Here is a 23,064-nt window from a genome sequence, read left to right as displayed (position 1 = left end):
AAAGGAATTTATTAAAAAATTTGTTTGTTTGTTTATTTGGATATTACCAAAATTTTAACGTGAAATTTTTCAACCTACATACACACACCACAGATTAGATCATTTTCGAAATGAAATAATTTTGACTCTATGTATGAGTTCAAACCAGATTTCATTATATACCATATCACATATTGGTAGCATTAAGTATGCATAATGTGGCGATTAGTTAATTCGACAGACTAAATTATTTGTTGTTTTTGAGTATTTGAAATTTATTTTTTTGGCGTATAGCTTTCAACGTCTTCGTTTTCTCCTTATTATATTTGCATATGGTTAGGTATTGCCTAAGTGAATGGCTAAAAAGGTTGACCAACAAAAGTTGAAAGGTAAACTGGCTTGCAGGTAGCCGGCTTACCGGCCATGATATGCCACTGAAGTGTGACTGGCTGCTGCCGTCTTATAGCCTTTTCACGTTTTTTCTCTTATTTTTGTTGTTGTTGCTTTTTTCGATTTTTCTACAGCATATTGCTGCAGGTGCCGCACTTTCGGCGCTCGCTGCGCCACCTGAGTCGTTTGCTTAATACAACCCGCTTACTAAATGATCTTCAATATTCTATGTACAAGGCGAAGATCGCCAGCCAAAACTTGTTGTATACAGTATTTGTACAGCTTAGCATCTCTATGTTTGCATGTTGGCATGTGTGTATGTGTACTCTTTGCGCGCTGCCTGCTTCCTCTTTGATCACATGAGGGATCGTGATTTCAAGTTTGTTGTTAAACACAATTGACCGTTCATTTGTTTGTACATTTATCTCGCTGTCCGCCGTCCAACCATCGAAGCATTCCTACATTTCCCGGGCGCAACGCAACTGCGAATGCCGCTCGCTCGGTACTGGTGGTGGTCGACGCGACGATTTATGGTAAAAGCCGCTGCTCATATTTATCTCACAACCATAAAGAGCATATGAGTTTATTGTTGTTTTTGTTGTCGCGCTGCTCGTGCCGCCGCATTACGGTGTGTGTAACAGGTGAATAACCTTTTTGCCATTTTCGTGTTTATTATTTATTTGTATTTACGTTAATGATGAGCGCATCCCAAATACAACAATAACAACAAAAACACACTAGTCACCATACTTGGTATATGAAAACGCAATCGGTTCGGGTCCGATCAGGTTCCCCTAATCGATCGGCTTACTAGAAAATTTGTTATGCTCATCTGCAGGTATTGTGCGGCGTGGTGTATTTATAATGTTTACGCTGTCATTAATGGCATTTCATTACATAGCGGTTTATACATACATACTTAGATATATGTACATATATGGGTTCATTTTGTTTGGTGATTTGTTAAATTTCGTTAATCGCCTAATTGTTGGGGAAGGACTGCAAGCATTTATACTGAAAGTTGGGTGAGTTCGAGCTAGTTTTTTCAAAGAAATCGCAATCTTGTAAACTTCATTTTTTGTTTATTCTTGCGATTTTTTATACCCTTATAATGGTATATTAAATTTGCTCCAAAGTTTGTAACACAGAAAGGTACGTCGTTTTCGAGATATCGAACTGAAATTTTGTACATGTTTTTTTCTCTTCAAGAAACTACTCATTTGTGAAAATATCCGATATCGGACCAGTATAAGATATAGCTGCCATTGTATGGCTGATCTATCAAAGACAAGTTCTTGTTTGGAAACTTTTTTATTTAAAGCGATATGTGTACGAAATTTGGCACAAAATAATGTCAAAAGCAACGCTATATTATCTGAAGAAATTATTTAAATCGGACTACTATATCACATAGCTGCCGTACAAAGTGATCTATTAAAATCAACTGCTTGTATGGAAAAGCTTTTTCATTTGAAGGGATGTCTTCACAAAATTTGGCACAGATTATTGTTGTAGGTAACACTACAGTTTCTGAAAATATTTTTGAGAACGGATCATCATCTCACATAGCCGCCATACAAACTGATCTATCGAAATCAAGTTCTTGTATGGAAAACTTTTTCATTTCATACAATATTTATCTAAAATTTTGCATAGAACTTTGTCCAAAGCAAGGCTATAATCTCCGAACTAATTGCTCAGATCGGACGACTATATTATATAGCTGCCATACAATCTGATCGAACAAAATCAAGTTCTGGCAAGGAAAACTTTTTTATTTCGCAAGCTATTTTCAACATAAATACAATATCAGCATTATTAGTTCAGCTTCCGCACCATTAATATTACCTATTTATAGCAGTAGCATTTACATCAATTTTATTGTACAATATAAAAAAAGTGTTATAAAAACCACAGCCAACTTCCTCATACCTACATATTATTTTCATAATTATTTTTACCAACGCTTCACTGCACAATTTTATAACTATACCAGTAATAAGTATTACGAGCGCTCACCCTAACGTCTCACCTAACCTCACCTTTGCCGGCGCATAGCCTGCAAAGCACCCAACATTTCACAATACAATCTCATTCCTCCACTCAAGCACAGCTTGCCTCAACCATTTCTCATAGCCACTTTTGTCGCTCCTTTTTCAGATGACTTTCTTGGCTTTTCCCACCGTTAAGCTGTGTGCTTGTCTTTTCTACTTCTTTTGACACAAATAATTTTTGACGCTTTCTGCTTGAATGCTTAGTTGCTTGGCAGGTTGCTGGAATGTGCTTAACTTATTTACATAAAATTGTATGCATATTTGCATAAGTATGCGTGTTTGTGTCTCAATTTTGTGTGTATGTGTGTGTGTGTTTTGTTAGTACCGTTGGTACATGTAGATACACAAATAACTTACTTACCGGTATTCAAATTGACGTAATTATTAGGGTTTAAATATTTGAACATGTGTAGAATAGTACGACAGTGGCTTAAGCCATATTATTGGTCGAGTAGAAGTATAAGAAGTAGAAGGTAGAAAAATGGTAGGAGTACATAATTTTTCTCGCTTGATCAAGCTCTTTGAGTAAGTAGAAAGGCTTCAAGTTCGATTTGCTGCTTTAAGGCTTTTGATAACATATTTGGTTATCAATTTTCTAAGCTTCTAGGCCCTGATCTTTGACACTTACTAACCTGGTTTTCTAAACTGACTAATATTTACACCAGCGCTGGGAGTGATCACTTTTATTACTATTATTACTACTTTTCAATACTGACTAGTATTTTTATCTTATGGTATGTTAGCGCTAATAGCTTGTGTAACGGCTCAGAGTTAGTTCAAAATATTGTTATGCTCAATATTTCATTTCAGTACTGTCAGATATTTCTCTCAAGACTGATGGTTTCTCATATGCTGTTATTAGCTCATTTTAACAGCCTATAAAACTCAGCTTAACTTAAAGAAATCGTTTTTCATGTTAAATCACACTGATTTGATTCGGACTATGACCTTAAGATTTTGCGCCATAAGATTAAACGACAATATAAGGGTGTCGCAACATAGGCCAACTAACACTAAACAAATGGAAACTTTATGTAAATTACTTGGCGAAAAATAACAAAAGTTTTATTTGCATTTATCCCTAATGTGGGACGCATGCAGCTTTGTTAGAAGGTATTAACAATTAATTCAAGTTTTTTGTATAAAGTTTTAAAATACATATATATGAGCAGGAGTATGTCAAAGCTTTATGACGGCAGCTAGTAATTATTATAATACATATGTACATAAATATTTATATCGAAACTAGTTTTCGTGCATAAATCGTACGCGCTGTGACGTCAATGCATAAAGTGCGGCTTCTCGAAAAGGCCTAAAATAATTTACATAAACTGGTGATGCATAAAAACACGTTTCGTAGTCGGGTATTTACACAATTATTTGGGTAGCAACAGCTTGAACTGCATTATTTCTAAATACAACAATAAATGTATTGTGACATTTTAGCAACCCTTTACCACATTTATTAAATAATAAAGAGTTAATCACATGCATGCCTTATTTGCAATTAGTGGGTTATAATTTTGTATAATAATGCATAGAATTTATTATCGTTTGATCTCTATGCGCTGATTTTTGGATGGAGGGCACGTGTTTGGATGGAGAACACGTGTAAGTTTAGAATAATACTATATGTAGTTATAATTGTATATACAAAAAATATCGGTAGCTAGGCAAGAAAGTATTTTAGTAAGGTGCATAGAGAAGCCTTCAATAAGAACTATGAAAATCTGAGCACAATGCAAATTAAAATAGCTGCTGCGAATTTCAGTCAAACTAAACAGTATTGATCTACTAGAAGTAGCCTGAAAGTGGTGTTTTTTTGACCGAAATGTATCATATTAGTTCCTTGTACGGAAAAAACACAGTCGGTTGACTAGGTTAGCTAGCGGCTAACATTATTCTGATATATACATGAATACTATGACTTCTTTCTAAGATAGCTTATTTCAATTTTAGCATCTTTTAGGCGCAAAATATAAATTGCAAGAAATTTATCGCTATTAGCTATATAATTTCAAATCTAAATGTCCACTGAATATCAAAAGAGTAATAATATCCAAATATTAGAAATTTAAAAAACTATGCTTAAAATAAGACGATTTCGAAAACCAATTTTTTCTTAAATTTTCGTAAAATTTATGTATATTTATTATAAAGATTGCATCTTTTAGACGCAACATACAAAAATTCGTATAAATTCAAAAAAATGTATTCACCAGTCTTAAAAATATAAAAATAAAAGTGAAAAAAGTCATATTCGGAAACCATATATTCCTTAAAGATAACTAAAATGAATATTTATTTAAAATATTACTCTATTAACACTTATCATGAATCATTGCCACATTTTTCTGCTGTTTCTCGGAAATTCATTTAACATTTTGTTTGCTTATTTTTTCAGCCTCCAAAATGCAATAAAATCTCATAAAGCTTGCATAAGCGATTTTCTACTATCGATGAATTACCATTATGCAGCATATCAGTAGCATATATGTAGATCGGCGCAACAACAACAAACAAACGCTTTATAGAGAAGGTGAATTGCTGGATTTTTCGGTAAGTAACCCAAATATGTCACTCTCAAGTCAAAATCTTTTCAAATATAACACAATAATAAGTGCATAAAAAGCGAAAAAAGATGTAAGCAAAATAAAATGAAAACGGAAAACGCAAGAAAATAAAATAAATATGCTTAACTCATAAGCGTAGCGAAATACAATTAAAAATTGAAATGGCAAAAGTAAGTGGTTATTTGTTATACAACTGCAGCTAAAAATTAAGCGTAATGTAGTTTAAAAAACGCTGCGGGCCACTGTTATTATTACTTACTATTATTATATACGAAAAAAAATGTTTCAAAGCGCCGACTGCATTGATTGTAAATGCGTGATTTTGTGTTTTGTTTTTTTTTTTATTTTTATTATTTTTTTCTATTTTTATTACTTCTTTTTATTTTGTGTAAAAAAGTAATTATATACACATCGAAATTATGTCTGTCATGTGCCGCTTATTTAATTCAATAATAGGCAGCGCCAAAAAAAGTAATACAATAGTTCCAATTTACAATGAAAATGAAATTTTGAAGTCATAAAGGTGTTAAAAGCGCCACTTTTTTAGAAAAGTCAAAGCCCGTTAATGATTGAAATTAAATTAAATTATAACGCTAATAACTAAATTTACATTAAACGGTTGAAAAATAGTTTTTAATAGTATACATATGTTGCCATACAAACTGGCCTCTCAAAATCAATTTTTTGTATAGAAAACTTTTTTATTTGAAAATATATTTTAACAACATTTTGCAAAACTCATATTTTAAATCAAAGCTATAATCTCCGAATAAATTGTTATAATCGGATCAATATAGCATATAGCTGCGACACAAACTGGCCGATCCAAATCTAGTCTTTGTATGGAAAACTTTTTTATTTAACAAAATATCTTAACGAAATTTGGCATGTATACTTATTAAAGCCAACGGTATAATCTCCGAACAAATTGCTCAGATCGGACTACTATAGCATATAGTTACCATACAAGCAGACCTTTCCAAATCAAGATACAAATCTCTATACGCATTCATGCTATAAGGGTACGGTATTATAGCTGCCGGGCAACTCGCTTCAGTTGCTGTTTTGTAATTTATATAATATATGTATATAAATCACAGTAAATTAGCATGATGCCATGCGAGACACCCACTCATACTATAATCATTGCAAAAGAGCTATTTCCGCTGCATTTTTAGGCAGCATATCCTTTCATTCATACTAATAAGCTGCGAGTTTAGCTTGTGCGCATGACACACATGCATAAATGTGCACACACATACATACACATATGCATACAAAAGCACGATTAAAGTGAAAGGTGCTCCCACAATTCACAGTTTGTAACTTCATTATAAATTTTTTGCCCGTTGTCGCTTTGATTACCATTCAGAATGTTGTTGCTTTAATTTTTGTTGTTGTTGTTTTTTCGCTATACGGTTTTACCAGTCAGCCAGCCAACCGAGTTATTTATACGCATACAACATGCTTGCAGCAGTTTTACAAACACATACTCACACAGACGAGTAGTTATGTATCAAAAGCCATGCTACAATAAGCGCTACACTGTTTCTGTGTGTGTGTGTTTTTTATATAAAAAACTAAACAAAAAGTAATGAAATGAAATGCCTTGAACGAGAAAGTTGCTAAGTTGTTGGCGCGACAGTGGCAGCACCAGCAGCAGCAGCAGCCATCTGTAAAAGCAGCGCAAATTCAAAAGCACTGCTGTGCGCTACAAACGCTCGCTGCGTCGCACCACTCGTCTGACGCTTGCCGTTATTCCTGCTGATCATTACGTGCAACATTATCGTCAACGTGTTGGCCAATATTACCAACATTACTATTAACATCAGCGCCAACATCCATCAACTTCAGCAGCAAACACCATGCGCGCAGCTCTTGCCTTTATCACGAAGCCGCCAGCAACTAGTTGCGGTTGTTGTTATGTGCCGCTTTTAAATTAAAAATAAAACAAAATTGTAAATACATTAAATCAAAGAAGTGCTTCAAACTCAACTTTTGCTCGAATTTACTGCCAACACACACACAGTGTTGGTTATTTCTGTGTGTATGCGTTCGTGCCCCGCAGACATAAACCATCACCCACCAGCAGACAGTCGCCGCTGCCAACGACACGCTGTACATATGTACATACATATAACCAGATTTTCCATTTAACATTATTTTTAAATACTTTTTAATTTGAGCGAAAAGTGCGGCAGCAACACCTAATATATAATAGGAACTCAGCGTGCTGTAAAAAAGAGTCATGTATTGTTTATGAGCACCCTGTGCGGAGCTTTAAAGGCTTATAACCATTTGCAGGTCAAAAAAACGCATTTTACTTGATAAAGAAAAAATAATGTATGTATACAGAATTGCATGTACTTCCATAAAAAATTATTTATTTTTGGATTCCCTTCATTCCGTGACCGATGTCCAGCAGGATCTTCGAAAAAAGCTGTCTGAAATTTCCGAGTGATTAACAATCCTTAGGCCTTACAGCAAAAATGTTAGTAGTTGAGAGCCTGGATAATTGTAAACTTATTCAGAATTGCAGATTTCAACTTTTCTGTATAAATATTCGCTGAAAAAAAGATATTTCACTCGCATTATTCTCACTGCTGCAGTTCTCCACAGTTTTATGAAATCAAATCTACAAGCTTATTGACTTGGCAATAAGTTTCAGAACTGCAAATTTTAACATTCTCAGCACTAAATTTTGTTAAAAGCTTCATATTTTACTTACATGGCTTGGAGTGCTGGAATTCTCGACAGCTTTATGAAATAAAGTCTACATGTTTCGTGGTTGTATTCGATATCCGATAATTTTTTATATTAAACTCTTTCTTGACACAAATAAAAAATGCTGACTGATAATTTTAACCATGAAGGAAAGCTAGTCTTTATAATATATATTAATATTTTTATGAATATTAATACTTTGCGATTTTTTCTTTATGGAATGTGATTCATAACCCTGAAGGTTTTGGTGTAGAAGTAGGCACACAGAACGCTAATTCAAGTTAATGAACTTATAATCAAAGGTAGCATATTAATCTTTAAATTGAAGGCTGGTATGAACGGTTGAACGAAGTTTAAGTTTTTTCATATACATTTATAATGTCTAAGCAAATTTTTCCTACAGGTCAATGCTTACCCTTTTAATACATACAAATTCATCGAAATGTAGATCACATAAGCAGACAAAGTAGAGCAGAAGGCACGATCAAAAAATAAAATAAAATAAAAGCAAGTGCCTGAAACAAAATAAATGTAATAAAATCGTTCATAGCTGCTGGCGTGCATTATTATTAAAAGCCTTTACCGCTGTGGCAGCGCTTCCGATCAACTGCCGCAGCGTATATAGCAAGCACCGTTGGTTGCGTTGAGGCATCAACGTGCTACATTGATCGCAGTCAAGTATGCCACACATACGCATACAAGCCTTTCGTTCAAGTGCGTGTGTGAGTACACTCGTATTTTGCCGTGGTGCGCATGCGTAGCGCGTGCAACTCATTTTAACTGTTCATTAATTGTGCTGACTCTTCAAGAGTAGACACATTAAGGCACACACACACCACTACGCATTTCAGCCAACACATGACACATATAAAAGTCCAAAAATAACACCAACAAACACACTCATACTACAATGCACACTCAGCATTGCAAGCACAACCATGGCGAATCGTAAAAATATTTTAAACAGAAATAAAACGAAAATATAGAAATTTGTGGTTGTAAAAAAGTAAAAAAAGTATATAAAAAGTAAACGACAGCAAGCATCGAAACCGTGTTGGGCGTAAAGAAGTTGGCTAATGAGCCGCTAGCGATCAAACTAAACCGAAAAACGTCAATTAACCAAAACCGTAGTCAATTGCCAAATCTCCAACCGATACGCTCGCATAACTGTTGGGGGGTTCAAATGTTGATTTGACGATTTATGAATTGATGGATAACACAGCTACATATACATACAAGTTTGCGCATGTGCAAGTAGTTATCTGTGTGTATTCATCCATTGAAACCTCTAATTATATCAGGTTTCGTTGCGGTTTGATCCCTATTATGATTGGTTGCGGTTGAATGGGTGCTTGATGACGAAAAGCGCGGCTGGGAGATTTCGTAAATGCTTTACAATACTGTTTTTGGAAGGTAATTAGGGAGAAAATGTTATTAACATGAAATGCAAATATTTCAAAAAGTATTTTCGGTGTTGTTAGCAAAAATGTCAGAAATTATAAGTAAATGATTCGCGGTAAAATTTTTTTTAAATATAAAAATATTATTTATTTAAACCATTATCTTTATTTTATAGAATATTTAACTTTAATTTTTACATAAAAAATATGTGGCAACCCTGTTAAATTTTTTTCTGATAAACACTTTTCTGCTGTCGCTATTTATACTGTTGTTTTGATGTCAGGACATGCTAAACGGCGAAAAATATTCGGTTTTTTGACACACCCTAATGTATATGTATGTATGTGTATTTTCTGTTCTAAAATTTCTTTATAGACTTCTATAAAAGACCAAGAAAATCAAAACAATTAAACAAAATTTTTAATTGAATTTGGTTTTGTATTTGCTTTAGTTTGATTTAAGTTTTAATCTAACTTTATCTCTTAAATAAATAATAACTACAATAAAAGCCGCACCTTTTTTATCTGCTGGCAACTGATTGAGTTCTAAGAAATGCGGGAAACCGCGCACTCGCCAATCATAAATTAAAAAAATTACAATTTATCTGCAGAAATCCGGCACGTGGTCGCACGCCGTTCGAGTCATGCTCTTGATACTGTATTAATTATAAGTTGTTCTTGCTTTTTTTTTATTCCATAACAAAACTTGTTTATTTAAATATGCAATAAAATATTACAAAAGCATTACAAAGCAGCAAAAAACATAAAAAGAGAACGGAACTAGAAGTATGTAACCGCAATTTGCCGGTATTCACACACTCACACGCGCACTTTTCAAACGCATACACAGGCAAACAAACAGCTGGACAGTCGCCAACCGTTAGCATTATCATAAATTATTATCAAACTTATGACGGCTATAGCCGCTGGGTGGAAAAGCCGGTTGCGAAATAACATCAACGCACGCGCACACACATACCTACACTGTGCAGTAGCTGCACGCCGTGCGTTGCGATAACACGCCAACAAAGCCTTTGACGCACGGCAGCAGCGCAAAACAAACACCAACGCATTTAAGGCGTTAAGCAGCCGCGAAGGCGCTCAACTGGGCCAAAGGATGTGTGCGCGCCATTGAAAGCTGATAAGTTAAAGCGAGTGATGAGCTTGCTGCTGATTGCGGCGCTAGTCACCCACAAATGGGTACGCCTACGCAATGCACGCAGGAAGGCACAAATAGTTGAAGAAAATGAGCGGCAGTTGGTGGCTGGTGCTATGACGCGCACGTTTTCGCTATGCTTGTTGTTGCTAGCGTTGTAAGTGCGCACGTGTGCCGTTGTATATGCGCGTTAGTTCCGCAAAATCCATGCCGTAAAAACAGCTGGTTCTTATAAAAATAGCCACACATATAAAACTGTGTGTGTATGTATGTGTGGTGTATATAGTTGTCTTATAACGCCTGTTGCTGCACGCTTTATTTGCCGTTCGCACACCCACCCACAAGCGCGCATGAGCGCATGTACGCTTAAGACGCGTGGGCGACTTGAGCGCTAACTGTGAATGCCTGTGAGTTGCTGCTTTAGCTTAACGACATACTACATGTAATAAGCGACGCCAATAGAACGCGACATTGAAACGTCATTGCATCAGCTTATCGCCAGCAGTACCAGCGGCTGTGGCAGCACTCATATCCGCAATGTGCCAGCAAATGAACTAATTTCATTTGGTACTTACTTGACACAATTAAACAGCGAGTCTTGATTGTTGCCGGTGTGGCTGTGTGTGTGTATAATATGGAAGTTGTTCACTCAGCAACACCATCCGTTTGCCATTTACTACAATCGCTATTAGTTCTAATGGTTAATGTTAAACACAACTATAAATATTCATACACACGTATGCGCGGCATATACTTACAAGTTTCCTACACTCCAGCTCTCCAGCCTAATCTTTTCTTTTACTCCTTCCTGCACCAGCACTCGTCAAGTCAAATGTTTTTTTCTTTATAGCCCTACAAGTCTTTGCCTTAGCTTCCTGTTGTAGCTCACGCATTTTCCTGCCACTTATTGTATTTGGTGGAGATAAAAGTCCAGCAACCACAAAGGCGCAAATTGGATTTATTTGTACTTATTAAACATGCTGACTGGATTAAGATTTGCTCCATACAAATGCATATATGTATATTCATATAGCATATACATACTTACAACTATAATCCTAATGACTTGAATATGCTTAAAGAGCAAAGAAAACAACTTGAGTATGTTGTAAAAGTTCTTTATGACTGACCGTAACTGACATGTGCGCATTTATGCAGTGGAGAGCAAAATATTATAATTTTTTATAAAATAATTTATATAGAAAAAATTATCTGAAAAATATTATATTCTGATATGTTTTCTCACATGATAAACTGTAAGTTAATTTAATGGTTTCTTCCTCAAATTTTCTTTTAATGTCACTTTATACAGCTTAAATAAGGTTTAAAGTGCAGACAGTTTGAATGCAGATTTTTTAGATACAGAAAAGCTAGGGTTCTCATACTTTACGATAGATTTTCTAAGTGATCTGAAGTCACCTTTACTCTTTACAGAGGCATTTCTAATAGCATAAATGTTTTAAAAAATAGTTATCTTGATTTTGTCCGATAGATTTGTATGGCAGCTATGTGTTATAGTGGTTCGATCTGAACAAAATATTCGGAGATTATAGCCTTGTTTTAGAAAATAATCTATGCCAAAGTTTGTGAAGATATAACGCCAAATAAAAAAGGTTTCCATACAAGAACTTGACTTCGATCGATCAGTTTGTATGGCAACTATATGCTTTAGTGGTCCAATTTGAACAATAAATTCGAATATTGTACGGTTTAACTGGACAATAATTTATGCCAAATTATCCCTTTATGTCAAAATAGTTCCTTATAGTTTAGCACAGATCCTTCAATTTCTGATTTCACCCCACAGCTGTAGACAGCTACACTACTATTCTAACAACATGTAAATGACAGATTTGCTATAATCCTCCAGAGCGTGTTCTAAGCATTAGCCGTGGAATGTTATCTGCGATCGGTCGCTAAAAAATGAGCAAAAGCACGAAACGAAAACTTTCATTCAACGCTGCGTACGTTCGGCACAACGCTGGCGCATTTGAGCTGGGCTCAAGCCGCATTTTTTTTAACTTTTGAAACGAGTAAGAGGCTAGGGTGACTGTCATGTGGTTCCGGTTTCGCCATTATACTCACGCTGCTGCGCCAAGCAGTTCCACCTTTTTTATGTAAGATTTTTGCGCTCTGTGTGTTGTTTTTGTTGCTTTTATCGCCCGCCAAGTTTTATTTTCACTTTTAAGCTGTTGGGCTATTTCGATTCAGCTATGGAACTAATTACTTTATGCAGTGAATGGGAAATGGCTTTTGTGTAACCACAAACAAAATTATAAATATATATATGCGTTTATATGTAAATAAATGAATGCTCTGAAAAATATGCGCTAACATATTGTTAGACACAAACAAAAGCAATGCATAGCTAATCGCTTTTAAAAATTATTCATTATACAAAGCCGACTTGCGAGAATCGTGTGTATAATGAAAACGAAATTTAAAATTGTGACCTCAGCGTAGCTTAGCTCTTTGGCTTCTAATTTATTAACAGTTATTTTTTACGTCACTTTCCGCTTTTCAATGGCCAACAATATATTTCTTTTTCTAATTTTTTGTTTCTCATTTCGAAATTATTTTGGTCAAGTATATTTATGGCCACGGCTAGACGACTGCTGTGAGAAAACGTGCTTCGCCAGTCATGTGGCTACATTTTTAGGTCATTGGTACAGTTATCATATATTTGAATTTTTATATTAATGAAAAAAAAAAGAGTTTATTAAGCCTGCAATTGCTGCTGGTGTTAATGTTTTAGTACACATTTGTATAAAGTAAGTGTCTGCATACATACTTCTCGTGCTGTGTCTGACTTTTAAGCCATTTGTAATTTTTGTAAAAAAAATCATAAAAGTATGTTATTAATTGCTTTTATAATACAGATAAATTAGTTCCATTTTTAAGTGCAATTTTGAAATCCAAAAATATTATTATTTTTGCTATAAAATGCAAAATAACGGGTTCTTCGATAAGATCATTATAAAGTTTTAAGTTTATCGATAACACAGACGATAATTCTCGACATATTTTTTCAAAATATATAATTTTAAACAATTTTTTACATATCTTAAAAACTTATTTTTTCACGTGAATTTCCAATGTACATACATAATTGACCCATTCAATCAGAAAAATAATTAATATGCGTATAATTAGCAACTTTCGCAAATAAACATTTCCAAGCTATTTGCTTTTAGGCTCATAAATCAACCCTTAAAGTGTTGCGCTTACCGAATTTCATTAAAATTTTTTGCATTCACCAAAATGCCACAAGGAAGTTGTTAATCAACGGCAAATCGTTAATAAAACAAAAAAAAAAACGCTGCAACTGCTATGGAATTTCGCCCATCACGTGCAACATATTGCAGCAACTATAATTACCAAATGCATTGGCTTAAAAGTAGAAAGTCCAGAGGCACTGACACACACACAAACACACAAAATATTGCTAATTATCCGCAGCCACCAACATTCCAGGCGGGATGAGCGCCAATACAAATAAAGCAGCTAGTATTACAAACATAACGAAACAAACGAGTGAATATAAAACAATGAAACCGAGTAAAATAAATTAAATTGCGGCAATGAAAGCCGTTGAAAAGTGACTGCAACACAACAACACCACACAAGCCAAGGCAGCCATTGTAGGCAGAGTGTATAGCGATTTGACTGATGTGTGTGTTGAGGCGCTACCTATACATGCATATAATCGCGTGATTGTGTGTTGGGTGAGAGCTCAGCTTGAGTTGTTTGACTGATTGCTGATTTGTTGTTGCAATGATTTTTTTTGACTCTGCACAAGCATTTCATTAATGCGTTCGCTTGATTAGCTACACGAATGCTGATTAACATGGAGTTTATTATTAAGCGGATTATGCAACTTTCCAATTGGCTTACATATGTCAGTGTGTGTGTTGTGTGAGAGCGATATGAATAGCGTAGTTGTGGCTGGTAAAGTTTATGCAAAAAACAACAAATACGAAGAAATTGGAAAAAATATGCAGAAAAGGTAGTGTGTGATCTGCTGGGTTTGTGATGAGCGCAGCGGCTATAAAAATTTGCTAACTAATTGCTGCCGAAATAAGTGAGAGGTTGGTGCCTATTTTGATTATTTGTATGGTAAAGTTAAAAAACAAGGTTTAAAAATTATGAAATTTTTGGTTTTTATGGGAACTTTATAAACTGTAGATATCGTATCGAGCTGCGTCCTTGCGATTTAGTCATCTCTCTCTGTTTTTCTGTTTGTATACAAGCGAACTAAGCCTTCAGTTTTTGAGATATTGTGCTGAAATTTTGTACACAAACTTTTCTCCCCAAAATATTCCTAATTTGTCCGAATCGCTGATATCGAACCACTATAGCATATAGCTGCCATACAAAAGGGCCCATCGGCATCAAGTACTTGTATAGAAAAGTTGTTTATATGACAAGATATTTCAACAAAATTCGGTAGGAGTTATTGTTACAGGTAATGTAGTTTTATCTTAAAAAATCATTCACATTGGATTATTTTAGCATATAGTTGTCATACAAGCTGAACGTTCAGAATAAAGTGCTTGTATGGAAAGTTTTTTCAATCGGCGAGATAGCTACTCGAAATTTGGTACGGGTTATTACTTTAGGAATTGAAGCTATCTCCGAAAAAATCGTTCGCATCGGACCACTTTAGCATATAGTTGCCATACAAACTGAACGATCAAAATGAAATCCTTGTATAGAAAACTTTTTTATTTAACAAGCTATCTCCACGAAATTCGGTATAAAATCTTGCTTGCGCCAACGCCGCAAACTCCACAGAAATCATTCACATCGGACCACTTTAACATATAGTTGCCATACAAACTAACATAATCATAAGCAATGCGACCGAAATTATCACTTTTTCTTGTTCCTATTTTCGTTATTTTACTCATTGTACCAAAATCTCTGAATTTATTTTTAAATTTTATTATTATTGTTGTTTTTATTAACATATTTCTACGAATTATTAAATAAAAGTAAAATCCTTAACAAATAACACCGCTTCGCCAATAATCCCACTGTTAAAGATTCGCAGAAATCGTTAATGAAGTTGCAACTGCCAATAACGCAAATAATTTTTATGTTTATTTAATATTTTTAACAACTTATTTTGCAATCATTTGTGTGCATCATTGCCGTGTTTATTAGTTGTATTGCTCATTTTTTGCATAGCTCAATAACACAATGCAGTGATGCAATCACTCAATAGCACAATTCGCAATTATAATAAAAATTACTTGCAATTCCTGGCATCTGTACAATACAGATAGTGGATTTTTTCATAGAATTACAAAAACAAAAAAAAATAAAATTTTGAAATATACAAAAAATATAGATAAATCATAAATAAAAAATATATAAAAAATAATAAAAATATAAAATAAAAAAATAAATTAAAAATAAAATAAATGAAAAAATAAAATAAAATAAATATAAAAAATCAAAATTAAAAAAACTGGCTTCCGTCACTTAAATGTTACATATTAAAAAAACAAATTATATACGTTAAAATATCTCATGCAACAACAGTCACCGTCAAAAAGTGAGGTGCAAAAATCGCTGCAAAAATGGCAAAAACCCATGAAATGACAAACGTTTTGCAATTATTGCAATCACGCTACTACAATAACAACAGCAGCTGCAGTTTGCGACTATTCATGCATATACAAAGTATATAATAGCCATACATATGTATATGAAATAAAAGTAAGCGTGTTGTATGCCAGCAGCAACACTAAACCGGTGAAGAAAATTAAAACGAAGGTCGTTCGAGCTGCAAAATTGATAGTCGATAGATGGTGTATGGAAAAAACCGATGAATGAACAGCAAAAATAAACTAACAAATACATATAAAGAGTATTTATGCACAATAGTAAAATCAAAAAATAAAAAAGTGGCATCAAAAGTGAAAGATAAAGTAACAAAAAATAAAAAATAATAAAAATAAATAAATAAATAAATTTCGTTTATTTTTAAGCATATTTCTTCATAATTTTTGCATATTATTTGATGGCGAATGTTTTGAAGCAAAGCAAAATTGAACGGCGAAAAATGCAGAATTCGCAAACATAGACCGGCTTTGCAAATAAAAACGTTCCAATCAAACAAAATACATGCTTAACTGTGTTTGCAACTGCATGTGACATGTACAACTATATATGCATGTATGTGTGAATGCATGCGCTCATATCACGTCGAAAATACCAACATGCTGCTTAAACACGCGCTAAACCGCCAGCCTCTCACTGCTGCTGAATCAAAAGCAAGCCACATAATCAGCGTACGATCATATGCATACATATGTACATATGTAGAAATATGTGTATCGCTTGAGACCGTCTAAGAGTCATCCGTATCTGCTGCATGCGGTGTCAAGGTGAAAAACCCGCTAGCAACAGCAAACAAAAATTGCATGAATTTGCAGCGAAAAAAAGTGTGGCTGCAGTCATAGCCATTAAACTAGGCAGCGCAGTCAGCGTGTCATACATATTCACATGTATGTGCATGTATGTATGTGTGTGCATAGACCGCCAACAAAATCCGCTAACTAACAAATATGTGACAAAAAAAGCAACAACAAGCAATGGCATAATCGTTCATCAACCATAAATGCTGCTGAAACAACGAGTAACGGTTATACGAGTAAATGTGTTTGAGAAACTTTATTAGTTGAAGCAGTGGCGGCGGTAAGGTCGCATGTGTGGACTTGTGGGGGTATGTGATTAGGTATACTAAATGATTTTTTATTCGGCGGTAGCTAGAAGTTGCCACCAAAAAGAAACGAATTTTTGAGGCGCTAAAAATCGCCCAAAAAAATGCATTCAAAAAAATTCAAAAGAGCATAAGTCGATATTTGTCAAATTGTATTTATGCATTAATTAATATTTCTATGAAAAATAGTCTAAAATATTATTTTTCTAAAATCTGAACGTATAATTTTTATTATTAAGTATTAATTTCAAAGCCTAGTCTTTCTTATTTTCAAAATTATAATGTTAGCTTTTAATTTTTAATTTTAATAATCTAAATAATTTTCAGTCTCATTAAAATTCACTCCATAATTATATTTATATATTTTTTATTTTTTTTTGCGTTTAAATATATAGCTATAATTTCTGCTCATCACCATTTAACGGTTTTGTTCAACATCACTTAAATACTTAAAGATTTGTTTTTATTGTTTTGCTTTTCAATTTGCTTTATTTTTGTTTCGTTGTGCATTTCACAACAAGCCTTTTGCAAATTCTACGAATTCGCCTTTCTATTACACTTTCACCAAAATGCCAAAATGAAAATTTGCAGTTTGGCATAAATGCATGATTAAGTGTTGAGTGAGTAAGTGAGTGAGTGGTCGGTCGATCGGTCGGTTTTTTTAAATGGTTTTGTTGGCTCAAACAAGCGTAGTCGCAATGTTGCCGAAAGACACAAAGCAAATAATTTGGGCATAGATATAACAGAAGCAAACAAAATGAAAATTTGAAGAGAAACAGATTATGAAAAAAATATAAAAAACTTAAAAAAAAATATATTAGAAAAATTAATAAAAAATTTATATAAAAAAATTAAAAAAATTCAAAAATTATATAAAAAAATTAAAAATAAAAATTATTTTACAGTTGAAAATTTAGTAAATAATTAAAAAAATAAGAAAAAAGTAAATAATATTAATTTAATAATAAAACAAAAAGTCAACAAAATAATATTAATAAATTAGAGTTCTTTTTAATTAAGGTGCTCCTTAAATGACAAAAAATAATAAAAAATAGTATCTATATAATAGTAGTATTTATAGTTTTTTATGTATTTTCTTGTTTTTGCATACTTGACACAATACTCAGCGGCCTAAAATTCCAAAATGGCTACTCAATTATACGCGCTTATTTTACTATTATTGCAAATTAGTTTTTCTCTTTTGAAGCTATAAATGAGTCATGTTGTTTTCGCTACTATTTTTGATTACAAAACCTTTTAGGTAAAATAGGTTTTTTATTTGCTTTTTGGCATAATTTTTATTTTTATATTTCTCGTTATACTGTAGTTATACATTGGTATTTAAGTATTAAGAGCAAGCGCTATAAAACGGTGTTCCGATTTTTTACGCCAATTAATTTGGTTTTGTCCCCAAATACTATATATATAATTTTTTTGAATTTCGAATGTTTTTTTTAATAATTTTGAATTTTTGATTTAACTGAAAACAATTTCAAGAAAAAATTAAATTAAGACTGAACATTCCTAAAAAAATCGAAAAAAGCCTCAACAAAACAGTGAAAAATATTTGTCACATATTTTGATTATATTTTTTTCGTTTAATAAAAAAATATGTATCAATATACCTTTTTTTAATAAATACCAATTCCTTCCTAAATTATTTATTCTTGTAAAAATGGCTATCAGTGCCGTTATTTTGAAAATTCTCCAATTATTTTAAATTGCCAAGCAAGCGAGTGTTCTTTTAGTCCTCTGGGTTAAACTAAAAGTGTACGAAATTGCACTCATAAATACAGTGGCTCTTAAACTTAGTGCAAAATTAAGTGAGACGTAGTTAAAACAATAATGCGGTTGATTGCAAAAGAAGAGTTACTCATAAATAATGATTAATTTTTATGTGGGAAACCCATAAAGCATTAAGAGCAAATTATTAAAAAAAAGTACCATTAAATGTTGAAATAATAATGCTGTAAAGTAATCTAATGTAATTAAAGTGTTTTGATTTCTTCGAGCAAGTAAATAACGGTATATATGCAACACGAACGTCAATTGCAATCATTCCTTTAAGCAGCGAGTTATCTGGCGCTTCGTAGATAATTACTAAAGCAGCCGACTTTCGATGCTTTCCTTGTGCCGCTGCCATAAAATATAGTATTTGTACTTTTGTTATTTTTGCTTGCATTTTCATAGGTTGAACTCATTAAATCTTGCTAATTATTGCAAGTGAAACCGAAATTGCCGATAAACAATAGATTGGGATCGTGTGTTCCCATTAATTTTTTTATGGCTTTTCAATGACGCTTGCTAGTTGTAGCACGCGTAAGCGTTAAGAGATGCTGTAGTAATTTGGCGATTGTTATTACTATTTTTTTCCTTTTCATTTTTCTTTGCAATTTTTTCGCAAAATAAATTTTTGTTCAAAGCTATGGCTATACAGATCATTGCAATCTTTTATTTACTCATCTTATTTGATGCTGCTCCGCAATTTAGTTCAAACGCTATCGGATGTGAGCATTCCTCATACACTTTTTCATTTATATATCGATACATATTCATGGATACAATGATGCTTGTTGCCAATCGGTAATTAAGCGCAAGCTCGTGGCAAAAGTAATTTAGGTTATGCCGGCGTCAATGCGATACACTTCGCTGATGATTGGTAATGCTGATGCGCCGTATAACTTTACATATTAAATACTTGTGCAGATGCAACAAGCAACAAACAACATATGTATAACAAGCAGAAGTGTGCAAAAACATAGCATCAAACAAAACCAATACATGCATAAATAAATATTAATAACAATAAATGGCAAAACAGCTGTGAAGTGACATCGTCAAGTGAAGGCAGTTTGCGATATTTTGCAAGCATACATATGTATTTATATACGTTTATTTGTATACAACGGATGAGTGATGTTAAAATCGGTAATAAATGCATAAATATATATACAAAACTAAATATGTAGAGCCATTTAGCGACAGGAGTTACAGATATAGTATCCGTTGACGTCAGACAGCCAGCAATGGCAGAAACCATTTTGTGGTTATATATACATACATATAAATATGTATGCACTATATATGCCGAAAAAGCAAAAAATATCCACATATATTTGTATGTTTGTAGCTATAACTGTAGTTGTTGCATTTTTGCGCTAAAGTTTCGCAGGAATTCTCTTGATTGAAGAGCTGACTCAAAGCGTCATTGAAGAGCATGCGTGGGAGAACTTGTAATTTGAAAGAGCGAAGTTTAGAAAACAAAAAATGGGAAAAAACTCTTAAGATTGCAAAAAAGTCAAGGTAGTTTGAGAGGAAGCAAGAAGAAATAAAGAGATTTAAATAAAAATTGTTGCAAATATGTGGAGGAAATACATTGTAATAAATAAATAAAATGGTTAATAAAAATAAATTTAAATAAAAATAAAAATAAATAAATTTAGTAATAAATAAATATTAAAATAAATAAATATAATAATAAATAAATATTAATTTCCTGGGTGGGTTTTTGTATAAAAAATTACAAATAATTATTGAAAATCAATTTTACAAAAAAAAGGAAGAAAATATTAATGAAAACTTGCAATTATGCATTCAAAATAATTGAATTACATACAATTAAAATTATTTTTATTTTATTTTTGGATTTTCATTTACGGGATAAAAATAAAATTTAAAAATTGATGTAAAAAAATTATAAAAAAATAAAAATAAGCTTCAAAAATTTAAATTTTAGAATAAAATAAAAATAATAATTTTTGTGGCGTTGCAATTTATGCCTAAAAAAATAATTGAATTAACCTTTGAATTGATTTTTTATATTAATTTGTGTTTTTGCTTTCAAAATCCAACATTGGGATTAAAAATTAGATTTTCATTTACGAAAAAACATTAAAATTAAATTAAAATTTTTAAATTTATTTAAAAAAAAATAAAATAAGTTTAATTTTTTTTTTGTAATTTTAAAATAAAATATTAAAATATGAATATTTCAAATTTTTTAAATATAATTTTTATAAAAAAATTTTTAATCATAAATTAGCAGCCCTGCTTTTCAATCATAAAGACGACCGAACCTAAAATAGAATAAGTTTTTCTGAGCAAATGGCACTATCAAAAATATATAGTTTACATATTATTTATTGGTTTTTTTATCAACAACAATGATATATAGTATATAAATATTTTTAGCAAAAAAAAAATTACTTTGAACCTCGTGGCAGCACGCACCTTATTCAGCATTTTTGCACAAGTTCATATCTTCGACTACCAAATATAAGTATATTTTGAAAAACTGATTAATTTTCAACAAATAATGATTTCTTGCGCTTCTTTTCAATTGTACCCACCCACAGTCCGCCGATGTTGCTTTAATTACGTTGACCAAACACTAAAATTTTGGACACATATGGTAGAAAAGCGCTGCTTCTTTGTCTTGCTGACAGCTAGTGACGCAGTTATGCGCGCAAATTGCCAACTATATACACACACCCACACAAAACAGCTGCTGTATACAGTATCTGCGAGTACGCCTTATAGCGTCATCAGTACACCTAGTCGTACGTAGTACCTATGGCACCACCCACTCAACAGCACCAACTTGCACCGCACACTTCATGCTACACGCAACCGTGCGCACCACATGCTTGTGCCTTTGAGAGCTGTCTAAGAGCGTAAAAAGCTGGCTTTATGCCGCTATACTACAAATGTAAGCCGATACTTAAGTACCAATGAGTACACTCCTCATATATATACTTACATGTACTCGTTGTAGTACACAAACGCATTCATTGAAGGGAGAAAGCAGCCTTGTCGACGCTCTGACATGGTTTTTGCGCATACGCCATGGCGCACCGCGTGGTCGCTGACCATAAAAACAAAAGCGCAAAAAAAGCAAAAATAATGTAATAGTACAAAAACAATGTTACAACTGTTGACTGAATATATGAATGAAAACGCACAACAGCACACGCACATATTTAGCTAATACACTACAAATTTATGTGTGTATGTGCGCGCTGAAGAATTTTTGCTCCATACGGCACAATAATTTTACGATGTACATTGTAATACTCGCTCTACTCGTTACTATGCGTACTTTGTTGAGGTGTAGAGGTGTATGTATGTATGTTTTTATGTATATCTGCAACATGTTGCTTATTTGCAGCCATCAATGTCTGTCTGTGTATTTGAACTCTGTATCCAAGCATGCGTATCTGTATTTTATGCTTGTTGTTTTACTTTTCTCTTACTTTTTTCTTCTGTTTTCCGCTGCTTTATTATAAGCACATAATGACGCTTTTTCGCAACCATATGTTAGCTTTTCACATCATCGCTGAAATTAAATTTTGACGACTTTGTGTGGACAAATCTGTGTAAACAGAAAAAATTACCGCAAACAATGATTCCTTTTGATTATTTGCTTGGGATACTTCGTTTTTCTGATTTTTGCTTACAGTAGTGCGCGCATATGTTCCTCAAGTTTTGTGCCACTAATGTCTTTGGCGACATTTTTCATGCGTGTTTATAAGCATTAAAAAGTTTTTGCGACAAAAAACATATCCTTTTTGCTTTCGTTTGATAATTATGTAGATAACTTTTTCTTATTGCCAGCGTACGAGTTAGTCATCAAACGAATTCATTAGCTGGCTCGCAGATGTTTATTTAGATTAGTGAAATTGCAATAAAAATTCGATAAATATTAGCTTATATATTTGCGGAATTTTTGAGAAGTCACTGAAGTAGCTGAAAGCTTTATGTTTTCTTCGTATTTTAACACTTTTAAACACACAAAAAATATGCGATTTTCAAACGATGGTGGTGCATATTCTGAGAATTATTATTTCTGCGTTTATAATTTGAATTATTAAGACTCTAGTGAGAGTTGACTATAAAAAAATATTTTCAATATTGAAATTTTGTCGAGTAAGGTAAAACATAGGCATTTCAAAAACTTTTATCCGATGAATACGCAGCTCGTAAAAAAAAAGCTTTTATATAGCTTTCGAAGCTTTTCAAGGAGCTTTTATAGCGTATTTCATAGATCACTAAAATAGTA

The 23,064-nt window shown here is 33.0% G+C and overlaps 1 protein-coding gene and 1 long non-coding RNA gene across 5 annotated transcripts in view; one reads left to right on the top strand and one right to left on the bottom strand.

Annotated features, from left to right (window-relative positions):
* LOC105229435 (uncharacterized) overlaps nt 1-23,064 on the top strand; it is a 127,736-nt gene that overhangs the window by 46,324 nt on the left and 58,348 nt on the right. For both annotated transcript variants that reach the window (XR_007422966.1, XR_852716.4), the window contains exon 2: nt 4,828-4,982. This is a non-coding gene — a long non-coding RNA (uncharacterized LOC105229435). The remainder of the gene's footprint in view (nt 1-4,827; nt 4,983-23,064) is intronic.
* LOC105229434 (cyclic AMP response element-binding protein A) overlaps nt 1-23,064 on the bottom strand; it is a 74,711-nt gene that overhangs the window by 16,419 nt on the left and 35,228 nt on the right. The window lies entirely within an intron of this gene.

Source organism: Bactrocera dorsalis, chromosome 5 (genome assembly GCF_023373825.1).
Source record: "Bactrocera dorsalis isolate Fly_Bdor chromosome 5, ASM2337382v1, whole genome shotgun sequence".
Taxonomy (NCBI): Eukaryota; Metazoa; Arthropoda; class Insecta; order Diptera; family Tephritidae; genus Bactrocera; species Bactrocera dorsalis.
Note: the sequence above shows the minus strand (reverse complement) of the source record. Positions and strands in the feature narration are given on the sequence as shown.